Here is a 15,675-nt window from a genome sequence, read left to right on the forward strand (position 1 = left end):
TGCTTCCCATCTCCAGGATTTCAGGTTCAATTCCCAACTGGGTCACTGTGCGGAGTCTGCACGTTCTCCTCGTGTCTGCGTGGGTTTCCTCCGGGTGCTCCGGTTTCCTCCCACAGGCCAAAGATGTGCAGGTTAGGTGGATTGGCCATGATAAATTGCCCTTAGTGTCCAAAAAAAAAAAGGTTAGGTGGGGTTACTGGATTACGGGGATAGGGTGGAGGCATGTGCTTAAATAGGGTGCTCTTTCCAAGGGCTGGTCTAGCCAATGGGCCGAATGGCCTCCTTCTGCACTGTAAATTCAATTTTAAAAAAATTTTTTTTAAATTAAATTTAAAATTTAAGCACAACGACCCTTCTTTAACCAACACTACACCACCAAAAATATCAAGATTATCTCGTTATTCATTCAAGCTGTTTGTGGGACCTGGCTTTGTGCAAAATGACTGCTATATTTGCCTGTACAACAAAAGGAACAAATTCACTGCCAAGCATGTTGAGAGATCCTGAGTATGTAATAAGCTGCTACATAAATGCAAGTTTTCTTTGATTATATTGTTAAACTCTGAGGCCAGCTGTGAACGAGCACTCCTCGGGTTCCAGAAACATTGTGGAAGAAGGTTGTCAGAAGAATGGTCACAATAACAGCTGCTTGGCCTTATTTGAATGGCCATTCCTTCCATGTCAGCTTAAAAATTTAATGCCAGGAGGAAATTTGACCATTGTGGCTTATGACAGTCAAGTTTGGACATGTGGTCACACAAAACATCTTTCAGCAGGGGTTGATTTAAGGGCAGCAATCAGGAGGATCATGCTCATTTTTTTAACGTGGCCCTGTCGTGTTTTGAATAGCGGTGGCAATCATATTGGCACCTTGGCTGAAATCAGCTAACCCAGCGCAGAACAGGCTCAAACCCGACATCTGTTTGTCTTATGTGACTCAGTCTTTCATTGGCCCCTGCGAGTTGAGAGACAAGGGGAACCTGAAACTCCTCTAAATAAATAAATAGGAGATTTGAATTTAACCTGTGTAAGTAAGCCTGCCACCAAGCCAGGATAAATGCTGCAGGATACAGAATGTACAGGCAGCATTTGTGATTAAGATGCTGGAGGTAAAGGCAATATTTTAAAACTGTGAGACACTCCTGCTGCCTACCTTTATGGGGGGGGGTGGGGGTGAGGTGGGAGGAATGGTGGGCCAGGCTGCCCTGAAGAACATGTTGAGATGCTGCATGGTAATCTGCTGAGGAATAGCGTGAGAATGAAGTCTTGCATGAATGAAGTGCAATGAACTGAAATGGCAGTCAGCTGACAGGCAGTGGGAATGCACTGAGCTGCTCTGTGCTGGACAGATGTAGCCTATAGATCTTTAGGCTTTAGTCAGGACAAAGGGAATGTTATCAGGTTCACTTACCAGGGGGAAAAAATATTAACAGAGGAAACCCTAAGAAGGAAGTGACCGGCAACTCTCACACATTTTGCAGCTGTTTTTGAAAGAACCCCCTCCACCCACGCCTCCTGTACTGGTGGGTGACTCCATCTTCACTAATTGAATTCAAACATTGAACATTTGTCCCTTCTCCAGAGCACCTACATGATGAAGCACTCGGCTAGAATGCAACGCTGACTGAAGAGCATCCTGTTAATCAACATAAAGATCTTTAACAACTTTTTGTTAACATCACAAGGCATCCATTGTGAGCTTGCGATGCCAGGCTGCAAAAAGAAAAATGTGGTTCCGCTGCTCAATCAAAAGACCAAAGATAAAATAAGTCTAAAAATTAACATTAGCCAGAGAGTATTTGAAAGCTGTAATCTAATCTCAGAGTTCAGATGGCAATAATAAACTTTACTCTTGAGGTTTATGACATCATTTCAGCCCTTCACTTACAGGCCGAACTGGCTGCTCATTATTATTTTCGATTTCTAGAACAATGATCATTTCAGTATGCTGGAAAACACAAGGCCAATCTTCTTGACCTTTACCCCAGGAAATGTCTATTCTTTGGCTGCAAAGGTCAGGGAAAAGGGGACAGAGGCCTGTTATGCACATTCTGTGCCTCTTTGTATTGGCCAAGGATTTCTTTAACTCCCCCCACCAGCTCCCCCTCCCCCCGGTTGCTGGAGCTGGGTGTTAATGAGATTATGGGTGTTCTCTGCCTTCCGTCTTCATTTCCTGGGATTGCTGCCAAAGGCACTCAAGAATAAGCAAAAGTCCCAGTGGCCAGGAGCACTGTTTCTGGCCTCTCGGTTGCATTTCCTGGCTAGAGGGCAGGGCTGCACTGAAGCGCAACTGTCCTATTTTAACAGTCCATCAAATGTGGACACAGCTTGGCTTGGACTGGAGCATTGTGTGGAATTCTCTCGAGAAATGACTCTCAGTTTGGGTGGAAAAACCGGTGGAAAATCCCACCAGCTGTTTCAACGCGATTGCCATCACACTCCACCCACTCTCTAGCCACGTTACACCCAGCACTAATCCCACTACATTGGGGACACACCCCATTGACTGTGACAAGCCTCCAGTTTGACATCTGGTGATTATCTCAAAGGAGGTGCCTTGATAGTTGTCATCAAACTTGACAGTCCTTAAATTCTGAAGTGCCTCCTCAAAAGATCAGGTGCCCTGTCTGAGAGAAATGTCTCTAGATTGGGTGTCCTGCCACTTTTAATGCCTGAACAGCAGGCATTCTAGATGCATCAGCACCATAGCCGCAGCTGGTAACATTTATACATCAAAGATTAGGGGTTCACCACAGAGGACCCTCTCGCAGCCAAAGGATACATATCTGGATGGGCGGAAGAGAGCTGAGCATGACCTACCTGATATTGCTGCCAGTGGCCTGCCTGGGGTCTAGGGGCTCCTGCTCTGTTTGGAAATGGGTGTGAAGGTTTCCATCACAAGTGGCTCGCTGGGTGACACTCTGAGAGAAGGCAGGACTCTCATGTTAAGAGCCTAGGGTTGCAGCACTGACTCCCCGTCGGGCTTAAAGGCTCAGTGCAAGCTCTGGCAGCCCAAGTGCACTGAGTGTGATAATGTGACAGCAATAAGATCTCTGGTTGTCTGAAGCTGAGTATTGAGCACATAGTTGTATCTCCCCTCATTGACTCTATTAGATCTTGTGTCCTTTCACAGTCCAGTGCACCAGACCACTACAACCACTTGGCCACCACTTTTGCCTCCATCATTCTCCAATTCTGGGTCAGGGAAGACTCCCTCAATAGAAAGGGCTGAGGATCGCAGGCCAGCCAACGTAAGTTCCGGGCACTTTGATGGGTGGTCAGCTGCTAGGATTATGAAGACAAGGGATTGTGGGGAGGGTTGTGGGGTTTACGGGACCCGAGGCGGATGACCTAACTGACTGTCGATCTCACTTCTTCTCCACATCGTACCAGATAAAAGATTAATTTTGGGATCGATCCAGCTGAGATGGTTGTCATCCTGAGAGTTACAGCCGTGGAGGGCAGATGACTCCGACTGCATTAAGGCCAATGTAGGCTGGAGCCTGCACCATAGTGACAGCCACCCATCAAGCTGAGGAGGGGTCCAAAGGGTACATCAATGATGAGCTGAGGTGTTCAGGACTCGGTGTTCCTTTACAGAGCTGATGGACGCCATGTGCCGCAAAAGACTGTGTCGCACCAGGGAGACAGTGTGGCACCTGTGCCATGGTCTAGCACAGGTGGGTCGCAACCCAACTCTGGAGTCAGAAGGGTCACGGAGTTAAGGGTCATGGTGTTTGTGTGTCCGGTCTCCGTGACGGATTTCAGAGGCCTTCTTGTTACTTATCATAGGATCTCTTTGCTCTCCTGCTCACACCTTGAAATAATTTAAAGTAAGGTTGTATATGAAGGATTTTGTTTTGTAAATACCTCCCTAGCTTCCTCATGGTCAAGCACGAATTTTAACTGCTGTGTTTTCATGCAACAACTTTATATGAAAAGTAATTGTGACAGGATTTTGGGTTTGAATCCAGTCACAAGTCCACCCTTTTATTCTGTCGTATGCGTTTCCATGGCGTTGTGCTGAAGACACACAGCAGTGGGGTTATCACCCTGAGCACTGGCTGATATTTATCCAGGAATTGCAGCTTGGAGAGGATATTTTACTGGGAGCTGGGTTGTGTGAAGAATTCTAGTTCAGAACCAGAGATTGCCATTAGTGAGAGATAATGGTCTCAACCTGACCCCGGCTTGGGTCACTGTCTGTGCGGAGTCTGCACGTTCTCCCCATGTCTGCGTGGTTTCCTCCGGGTGCTCCGACTTCCTCCTACAGGTCCCGAAAGACGTGCTGTTAGGTGAGTTTGGACATTCTGAATTCTCCCTCAGTGTACCCGAACACGCGTCCGAGTGTGGCGACCAGGGGATTTTCGCAGTATTTTCATTGTAGTGTTAACGTAAGCCTACTTGTGACACTAATAAAGATTATTATCAGAAACGAAAGGATGACGCCTCGTTTCGGTTCCCTCCAGATTTAGTTTTTCGCTATGGAGAGGAGATGGGGTAACAGGCAACATGCACAGACAGTAAGAATTTGAAAACCTGTTCAGTCCAGGATTAGGAATTTTAGAATGTAGGAACAGAAATAAACTATTCTTCCTCCCATCTGCTCTATCATTTAATAAAATTATGACTGGTCTGTATTTTAACTCCATCTACTCACCTTAGTTTTATAATCCTTAAAACACTTACTGAACAAAAGCTATCAGCTTTAGTTTGGACATTTCCTGTTAACCCCCATCTTTAACAGTTGTTTGCGGGAGAGAGTTCAATATTTCCACATTTCACGAGAGTGACAGGAGTTGGGAACCTCAGCAGACTGACGAGGCTAAGAGAAACAAGGACAGTAATAAAAGAACAATATCAAAATGCAAAAAAGGTGGACAGAGTATTCAAAAGTTGAGAGGCAAATAGAACTACAGTGCAAAGAAAAGGATGATTAAAAATGGCAAAAAGGCAAGCCTTTGTATCTTAATGTAAAAACTTTAGGAATAAGAACTTTAGGTAAAAGTGGGTCCTGGGAAAAGTGTTTGAAAAACACTGCCTTAGTCAAGGGCACTTTACTTTTGACCACAGTTGGGGGTTGAGGGGGGTGGGGGGCGGGTGGTGAGGAAGGGGAACATCGGTGTCCAGTGAGTGATGGGAATTGCATTCCACGACATCTGTCACTGTGGATTTCTGGGCTCTCATTGGTAGCATCTCTAGGGGACACTGTAGCAGGAAGTGAGCCCAGATGGGGAGAGTAAAGCTTTTAATGGCATGTATCCGGTGTGACATATTTTAATGGTAACCTTTCATGTGACAATTATGATTCCATGAGAGAGAGGGACAGCTGCAATGACCTCCAGACGTTTCTGAGTCACCTGGTGCTGCCAGCCCTGGAGGTCCCCCGCTATCTGTACCATGGTGTCGAAGCCCTCAGTGATGGTCTTCAGTGACTGGGACAAACTCTGGAGTGCTTTGGCTATGTCCACCAGTGTATGGGACATGTCCATCAGCGAATAAGACATGATGTTGAGGCCCTCAGCCATAGGTGTCAGAGGCTGAGCAATGCCTTAGACTTCACCACTTATGGCTTGGGCGTCGTACCCCAGGCTTTCCATTGTGGTCACCACCCTTGCAGTGTTGGCCTGGGTGCCACACATTGCTGGCACCATCCCCTGTGCCTGAAGCCTTTGGGACTCCTCCAATCAGCCTTTTAGTTGCAGGAATGTCGCTTACACCCCTCTTGAATCTCATGGCTTTGGTTTATCATCTCTAGCAGCGCAAGGAAAACCTTGTCCAGAGGCTAACTTGGATTTCCCATTGCTATCTCAAATCATTTGGGATAATGTCTGAAACAAAAGGAGCTAAGTGGTTTCACTTCCTCTTACTCACAGAGAAAACACTTAGCTGCATTTGATGTGATGAGAAGCTGTCAATCATAGGAAGAGTGTTTATAAACATGGTGGTTAGCATCAAAGCAGAATAATGGAGATGCATTCAAGTATGAAGGAAAAGATGCTTAAACAATCCACCAAACACCTGTCTCTGGAGTAATAAAATAATAATAATAATCGCTTTGTCACAAGTAGGCTTACATTAACACTGCAATGAAGTTACTGCGAAAAGCCTCTAGTCGCCACATCCTGCCACCTGTTCGGGTACACTGAGGGAGAATTCAGAATGTCCAAATTACCTAACAGCACATCTTTACTTGCAATCAGTGGCTAGTGCAATTTCTTGCTTGTGAAATTGAATGGGAGATTTGCATTTCAAAGGCTGTCAGGGGATTTGAAGCCTTCTCAAGTGTACTTGGCTTTTAAGGAAGCCTCTAATACTTGTAAAAGCTGCTGTTTTAAACAACTCTGTCTGAGGCAGCAGATGTTGGGGAAGGATAAGTGAAAATGTAATTATCTTTCACTGCACTTCCTGGCCTGTTCTTCAGCTTTCAGGCAGGGGGACTGATGGGGTCTCTGATGTGGGGTGTGATGGGAGTCTGACGGGGTGACTAATGGAGGGTCTAATGGGGGTCTGGGAGGTTTGGTAGTGGTGTTGGTGAGGGGGGAGGTGTCAGATCACCTTCATACATGTGCACTGTGGTTAAATGACCTGTTATTCCATGGTGGGGTGAGAATGCTCCTACTTGTCAGCGGGGGAGGGGCCAAGATTTGCTTTGTGGGGAAGCGGGGCCTTCCAATATACTTTAGGGAACTTTCTGCATTGACCACCTTGACCCACCTGTGGGTCGCCCGCATCAGGGTCACACTTGGGCAAACTTGCACCGAAGCCCACCTGGTGGATTTTCACTCTATGGTCGGTGCATAATGGGGGGGCTGGTGAATCGGATTTCCAGCCCATTAATTAAATTGAAATGGATGCAAATCATTTGCATCCTCCCACCGGTGCATAGTGGGTTGCGCACTGAGGCCGGGAATCGAAGCATCACAACGGGTTTGACACCAAGTTCCAAACCTATTTTTCAGGGGACATTCCATTCTCTGCCCAATTGGGAATCCTGATTGTGTGTCGGGCAATGGAGAATCCACCCCAGGAACTTGGATTTTCTTTTGCTGTCTCAAATCAGCTGAGATAATGTCTGGAGCAATTTGAAAATTAGTGGCAACTACAACTCCTGATACAAAACTGTTTTCCCTTCACCATGTTGGGATGATCACTTTTAGTCTGATTGCGGATTATGAATTACTGAGCAAAATTAGAAGGATCTATTGCAAGTGCCTCCATTTTCCTGAGGTGCAACGGGATGACAGTAATCCTTGACTCAGAAGCAAAAATCATCCCAATGTTGTTTGAGAGAAAATGGCCCTGTAGTGTGAACTTGCATCTTCTATTAGTCTGTATTTGCCTACCTTTCTTAGACTTTGGCTTAATACCCCTTTCCCTCAGCCTTCTTTCCCCAACCTATTTTGCTAAAATAAGCTTTGTGTAGTTGCTCTTTCTAGAAAGACATCAACTTAGAATGAGGAAGGAAACTGCCTATATTTCAATCTATTAATGTTATTAGTGTTTGTCATTATGATCACTGTCACGGAATAAGAAATTAGCCATTACCTTTGTGATCAACAAAACACAAGTGGATAATTCAAAGTTCAAATTCAACTACTGTTTTTAAAAAAAAACTAGCAAGTATTCTCTTTGTCTGCCCCACGCCCATTTTTGCACTCTTGTTCTCTATGCTAGACTTAATATGCTATTTGAAATCTGTGGAAATTAATGCCTATTTATCAATCACAAAACAAATATTATAACAGGTTTGTAATTAGGACATATTTTTTTCATTCTCTTCCTGCCTCTCACACAGAAACACAAACCCCTCAGTTTTTGAGAAATAAATCAGTATTAACTTGACTTAAATAAAGCTTTTGAAACTTGTCCTATCGCAATCTGAAATTATTTGAAGAAAAGGTACCACCAGAACCTAAAGAAAAGCATTTTATTTTCATAGTTATCTAAGTAGAAATTATGTACGACTGGAAAGTAGGCATGTTGCTCATGCTCAGACAGCATGATCCAAATTCAGCCCACAGTGGTGTAGCTCTGAGCAAAGTCTAGGCCATGGCATGCACTCACCTTCCCCCTTTCTCCATAAGCTAAGTTTTAAAAAAAATACAAAGTGCTTAGATATTTGGACTTCTGGATCGTCCTGTCAGGGTGGAGCTTAGGCTGGGCGTGACAACCACTGACGCCTTTGTCTATTCCTCAGCTCTCGCCTTTTGTTCGGTCAGCGTGACACATATGCACAGTGGGAATGCTGCCTAGAACAAAGATAGTACTGCAAGGAGGATGTTGATTCAGTGCCAAATTATCTGGAAGCATTAAGGGGCAGAAGGACCTTGAAGAACAGAGCAGAGGAGGCTGAGTTTAGGCCAGATCAGCATCAGTGGGAAAAATAGTACGAACTGAGACAATTTCTATGCACACTCCTACTTTGCTTTAAAGTAGAACCTTGTGTGAATAAGTTTCATTTTTGATGCCAAATCTATTTTTTTTAACTGACACACCTTAGCTGAGCGTTTAGCATAGACATAGCTAAAACTTATTAAACAATCTTTTGCCAACATAAAGTTCCTAACTACAAAACCTTACTTTTGTTGTTGAAACAAATAAGAGGCATGAATGTATATGATGTATATCTTTCCTTTCTTTGATGCCTCTCACTTATGCTGCCTTTGTCAAACTAGTATCATGCCTGCTATTTAATCACCTCCTGTTCTCCACCCAAAGCACATCACAGGTCATTCTATATCTTTTCTTGTCTGTTTGTGTTTTTCCCCTCCCCCTTCACTTGTTGTGTTTCTTTCAAAATGCCTTGTGTCTGTCATATCTAGCAGTCTGAAGGAAAGGCCGAAAGCCTGAAATGAATCCGGGTTTGACCTGCTGGGTTTCCCCAGCTTTTCTCTTTTCAGTTTCAGATTTCAGGCATTTGAAGTACTTTCTTTTTGCTCTTACTTCCATTGTGATGTTCGCCTCACAGGATTATGCTGGCTTTTTCGATTTATAGTGTAACCAGCTTATTTAAACTTGTTGAGCTACAACTGCTCCCCCTCCCGCCCTCCAATGTTTTGGATATACTCATCTGCTTCACTTTTACATTTCCCAGCTCCTCTGTGCTGCGCAAAACTCTTATTCTCAAACAAACCATTTCTCTGTTTTCTAAATTGCTGCAAATGGTACTGCTTCAATTTACCTACTTTGACCTTTTTGAAAAGATGGCTGCCATAAATCAAAGATCAGGCAACCCTTGGCCACCTGCTGGCTTCCAGGTAAAACACCTTCAGGTGATTTCTCACAAAATAAATGAGGGGAGTCAGAGGAGGCCATAACTTTCCTTGCGGGATCCAGTAATATTACATAGAAACCGCAGATGGTGGCCATTCAGCCTATTGTGTTTGTGCTGGCTCTCTGCAGGAGCAATGCACCTGTTCCACTCCCTTGCCTTCTCCCTGCAGAATTCTTCTTTTCAATTCTCTTTTGAAATGCCTCGATTGAGCCTGCCTCCACCACATCCTTGGTTAGTGCATTTCAGATCATAACTACTCGCTGTGGGGAAAGAAAGTTTCCTTGTATCACCATCACTTATAGTGCCAGGTACCGTCAATCTCTATCCTCTACTTTGTGTTCCTTGTCTTATAGAAATTACAATGCAGAAGTTGGCCATTCGGTCCATCGAGTCTGCATCTGCCCTTGTAAAGGGCACCCTACCTAAGCCCACACCACCACCCTATCCCCATAACCCAGTCACCCCACCTAACCTTTTTTTGGACACTAAGGGCGATTTAGCATGGCCAATCCACCTAACCTGCACATCTTTGGAAAGTGGGAGGAAACCGGAGCATCTGGAGGAAACCCACGCAGACACGGGGAGAACGTGCAGACTCCGCACAGACAGTGACCCAAGTCAGGAATCGAACCTGAGACCCTGGAGCTGTGAAGCAACTGTGCTAACCACTGTGCTACCGTGCCCTCCATGTATCAGAGTAACACCTTTGGCTGATGTAACGTCACGTGTTACACAATGGCATCATCAGAGTGTTTCGCAGGCTTTTATGGAGTTCACCATGTTTCCCAGTTTCAGCAGCATCTATAAATAAATCCCTCGTACTAAAACAAATTCAATGTGTGCCACCTCTGATTCTTTCTCTATGCGGCTACAACAAAGAACATAACAAAAGAGACGTAGGCCGTAAAAAAGGGAGAAAAGCAAATTTGAACAATGATTTTGACAGCCAGAAGAAGGAATGATCGACGGAGATCCAGGCCCATAAACCATTGGAAATGAGGCTGAGGGAAATATCGTCAACTTCCAAGGCAAAATCATCATTGTGGCAAGTAAAAACAGCTCTTAAGTAAATATTTGAAGGCAGCACGGTGGCGCAGTGGTTAGCACTGGGACTGCTGTGCTGAGCACCCGGGTTCGAATCCTGGGCTGGGTCACTGTCCATGTGGGAGTTTGCACATTCTCCCCGTGTTTGCATGGGTTTCACATCCACAACCCAAAGATGTGCATGTTAGGTGGATTGGCCACGCTAAATTGCCCCTTAATTGGAAAAAAAATAATTGGGTACTCTAAATTTATTTTTAAAATAGTAAATATTTGGACACCATGCAATTTATATTGGGGCAACAGCAAATCATCCAGTCAATCACGACAGCTGCTAGTTCAAATGAAAGGTTTTTTAAAAAAAGCTTTCGGACAACTATGAGTTACTGGGGACTTACTTCAAGCGGAGGATCAAAGTTTCAGTACATTTATCTTGCAGTGGTTGGAGATGTGAAAACTGCACACGAGGCCCTGAAAAAGGCCATGGGGACTCAAACCTACGAGGTTGCCGACTCTGCAACCTACTGCCCAGGAATCGATAGCGAGGCAGAAATAGCTAGTCTGCTTGGTGCACTGTGAGTTTGTCTGCTTTAAACAGAGAGAAAATAAACAGCAGGGAAGACAGTCTGAAGGCTGAGTGCAGAAGGAGGCCATTCAGTCCATCGAATCTGCACCGACCCTCTGAAAGGGCACCTTACATACACCCATTCCCCCCACCCTATCCCCATAACTCTATCTAACGAGCACATCTTTGGACTGTGGGAAGAAACCGGAGCACCTGAAGGAAATCCAGGCAGCCACGGGGAGAAAGTGCAAACTCCAGATTTGGAGTGCCACCCAAGGCCAGAATTGAACCTGGGTCCCGGGTGCTAACCACTGTACCATCATGCTGTCCATTTTTCAAAAATCCTTTGAGACTGTCCAGTTTCTTTGGGCACACTTTAATGGAAATGAAGCGCGTCCCATGTTGAGCACGTTTAGCTAGGTATTTACCAGCGCTTACAGCGCCAAACCCCCCCCCACCCACCCGCTTTAAACATGACTCTGCTTCATGCCAGGGCCTCAGCGATGAACACCCTGCCAAGGCCGCATTCGGTCCCATTTGCTGCACTGAGGAACTCCGCTCACCAGTGCAGAAAGAGATCGGGGCACCATTTAAAAATGCCCAGTTAACACCCCCGACGTGACCCCGGACTCCCCCAAGAATCTAACTCACCCTTTGGGGAGGTCCACGAGCCTTCTGCACCCCACCTCGTAAGGCTGGACACCCACGGACCCACACCCCAATGTGGGTAAACTGGCACCTTGGCACTGCCAGCCTAGCACCATGGCAGTGCCCCTGTCAGCCTAGCAGTGCCAACCAAACACTTTGTCAGTACCAGGCTGACACCAAGGTGGCACTGCCTGGGTGACACTGCTGGGGTGTGAAGTGGCAGTGCCAAGGTGCCAAGGTGGCATCAGCAGTGCCAGGATGCCACCCTGCCTAGAGACCCTCTGATCACCTGGGAGACTCCCCCAAGTGCCGTTTCACCTGGCCTCTGTTTGTGGTGACCAGTGCTAGACAGCGCCTGGCTGAGGTTCCTCCATCTGATGTAATCTTAAGGACATATACCGAGGAGGTTGTGCTGCTGAAGGGCTTCATCAAGGTGACTGTGGAAGTTAACAAACAGAAAGTGGAGTTGCCTCTTCATATTGTTCAAGGACACTTTCCAGCATTGTTTGTCAGATCTTAGTTAAGGAAGATGAAGCTAAACTGGGCACTAGTTAACCGATTTGTTGATTCTATAAGTAATCTTCAAACATTTCTGAGAAAGTACGCAAAGATTTTCGAGGAGCCACTTGGATCCATGACTTGGATCAAAGTGAAACCCAAGATGAAGGCTGACAGTGAGCCTAAGTGTTTGAAAGTGCATACTGTATCCTATGCTATTCAACCTAAAGTGGAAGAAGAACGCGAAGGCTTACTGAAGACAGGAGTCATTGAGCATGTTACCACCAGCGACTGGGTAACCCCAATCATCCTAATCTTAAAGGAGGATAGCTCAGTACTAATAAGGCGGGATTTCAAAATGAATGTCAACCCTGTATTATGTGCTGATTACTGCCCTCTACCACTTATCAAATAACTTTTTGCAGGCTCCTCGGGCGGCCATAAATTTAGCAAGATTGATCTCTCCCAAGCCTATCTGCAGATGAAGGTAGCTAATGAACCTCAATTGTTACTGACCAAAGTATCACACAAGGATATGTTTTGGTATTTGAGGCTTACGTTTGGGATAACGCCAGCACTGACTCTCTTACAATGATCTATGGATCAGATCTTGAGTTGGCTATCTGGTGTGCAAAGCTACCTGGACCACATTTTGATTACAGGTTCCAACAGTGTAGAGCATGTAAAGAACATAGAAGCTACTCTTGGAAGGCAGCAACAACATATTCTCAGGGTCAAGAAAGAGAAATGCAATTTTTAAAAATCTTCTCTTCACTATCTTGATCGAGCAAGAGGATCTTCACAAAGAACATAAGATGTCAAAGATCCTAGATGCTCCTTGACCGCAGAATGTTAAGGTCATTTCTCGGATTATGAAATGACTATGTAAAGCTCGTACTGCACTTAGCAACAAAGTTGAAGCATTGACACACATTGCTTTTATTTTTTTTAAAGAGTGCCCAATTCTTTTATTTTTCCAATTAAGGGGCAATTTAACGTGACCAATTAACCTACCCTGCACATCTTTGGGGTGTGGGGTGAGACCCACGCAAACACGGGCAGAATGTGCAAACTCCACATGGGTAGTGACCCAGAGCTGGGATCGAACCTGGGACCTCGGCGCCGTGAGGCAGCAATGCTAACCACTCACACATTGCTTTGTAACAAACAAACTTGGCTCTGGACCAAAGATTGTGAGGGTGCTTAACAAAATGTCAAAAATAAATTACAGGAATCCGCCCATATTCTTGGTCCATTATAACCCAAAACTGAAGCTGCAGCTTCTTGGTAACGCATTACCCTACGGGACTGGAGCAGTTTGTCTCGCATGTGATGTCTTCAGGTGAAGAACGACGAATAGCATCTGTTTCCAGGACGTTGACCGACACTGAGTCCAACAATCTCACATAGAGCAAGAAGCTCTCAGCATTATTTTTGGTATTCGAAGGTTCTGTAGCCATCTGGGATGGCCACTTCCAGAATTCAAAATGGACGCTCGCAAAGAATGTAGGGAACTATGGACAATGTTAGGAAAAACAAGCAGGCACAGAGCCTGCATGCATATTGGAGACAGCTCCCAGATGGAATCGAAACTATAGGTTGATTAGCATATTGATGGCCCATCTCTGGGAAAAAAGGAAAGACACTCAAGCAACCGATACTGTTTCAGAATTTCGGTGCCAGTTCCCCAAACCGAAAGCACAAACAAAGCCAAGCCAACGGCCACCTAAGACACGCCCAGCCATCAGGGCACCCACCCCTTTATTGGTCAAGATCGATAACAGTGATCGAGAAGCGACCCAGTTAATTGGGGTCAAGTTTAAGGCCCGCCCAAAAGTGCGCGAAGCCGCTCTGGGTATAAGAAGGAACCCCCACAAGAGATTCGCTCTCTTGGAATTGGCTCTCAAAGCGGAGAGACCCTTCCACCAGCTGCACCAGAAGCAAGTAAGTTCAAGGTCAACGCCCGCTACCAGACGGCCGACCTTAGCTGTTCTCCTGTACCTCTTAGAAGCCAACAACCTCCGATCTGAACAACGGCCATTGTTAAGTTAAGTTTAGGCATTAGCGTTAGAGATAGTTTAGTTTGGAGTACTTTGTGCATGAGTAGATATTACTGTGTGGGTAAATAAATAGTATTGACTTCGAACTAACAAACTGGTGTATTGGCTCTTTGATCAGTATTCGGATTTGAACCTTGTGGCGGTATCGAGAGATACCTGACGACTCTAAGTACAAACATTATTAGGATTAAGGAAGGCGACCATATTGACTGCTATATTTATAACCAGAGAAACAGAGCAACAGTTCCAGCATTATTTATTTGGCCGTCAATTGACCGACTATCGTCCTTAACAACAATTTTTGGGCCACGTAAGGGGATCTCTTCGCTCGCTGCTAGTCGATTACAATGTTGGACGTTAATCTTGCTGGCACACGATTATGTAATTGAATATTGTAGGTCTGAACAGCACGTAAATGCGGATGCTTTGTCGAGACCGCAAGATCAACAAGACCAAAAAGATGAACATAAATCTGATGAACACCTCAACAGCATATTCTATCTGTCTCATGTGGAAAATGTTATGGTAATGTCTTCGCAGGGGCGGAAATTTACCCAAACAGATCTGGTGATGGGGAAGGTGTTGGATATGATTCAAAAGGCACTCCAACACAAGAGCACAGAAATAATCCAGACCTTCAACCCTATCTTACCAGGCATCTTAAATTGACAATACAAAATGGAATATTATTGTAGAGTAATAATTCTGAACTGTCCATGAAGTAGAATCCTGCTACAGTTGCACGAGGGCCATCCCAGTGTACTTAGAATGAAGGAGTTGGTGAGAAGCTGCTTCTGGTGGCCCGGGTTGGATGCCCAAATAAAGGAGAAAGTGGGGTTATGCTAATCCTGCTCTACATTGAGAAATCTATCTCCACAACTTTCTTTGCATCCATGGGAATGGCCTACCAGGCCATGGGAAATAATCCATGTCGGGTGACTTCCGGTGGTGGCCATGGAGGGGTAGGTCGCACATTTGATAGCTCCCGCCTGTAACGGACTTTTGGACCTTTTTCCCCTGGGTTTTTTTTCGGATTTTATGGGATAAATCAGTGAAGAGTGAGACAGTAAGGAGAAATCCCCCTCCGGTGTATGGAGAATTGGACCAGAAGTGGCCGTGTGTGACGACAAAGTCCGATAAGGGAGACGCAAGCAGAGCTGGTAACACAGGAAAGCATGGCGGAGAGCTAGGGCCGTGGGAAGACGATACAATGATTGACGGAGCAGCTGGTGAAGTTTTTCGAAAATTGCTTCGCCAAGCTGAAGAAGGACACACTGGACCTGATTAAGGCTTCGACTGATCAAATGGTTCAGAATCAGGAAACCCACGGGAGAGCGATCCAGGAGGTCGAACAAAAGTTGTCCGAGCACGAGGAGTATATAACCATGCTGGAAAGCAAGGTGGGGATGATGAACGACCACCAGAAAAGAATGCAGGAGAAGCTGGAGGACCTGGAGAATCGGTCAGGGGGCAGAATCTCAGAATTGTTGGTCTCCTTGAAGGCAGTGAGGGATCTGATGCGAGGGCCTATGTGACGGACATGTTGGAGAAGTTGATGGGGGCTGGGGCGTTCTACTTTGAAACGC

This window comes from Scyliorhinus canicula, chromosome 10, assembly GCF_902713615.1.
Source record: "Scyliorhinus canicula chromosome 10, sScyCan1.1, whole genome shotgun sequence".
NCBI lineage: Eukaryota > Metazoa > Chordata > Chondrichthyes > Carcharhiniformes > Scyliorhinidae > Scyliorhinus > Scyliorhinus canicula.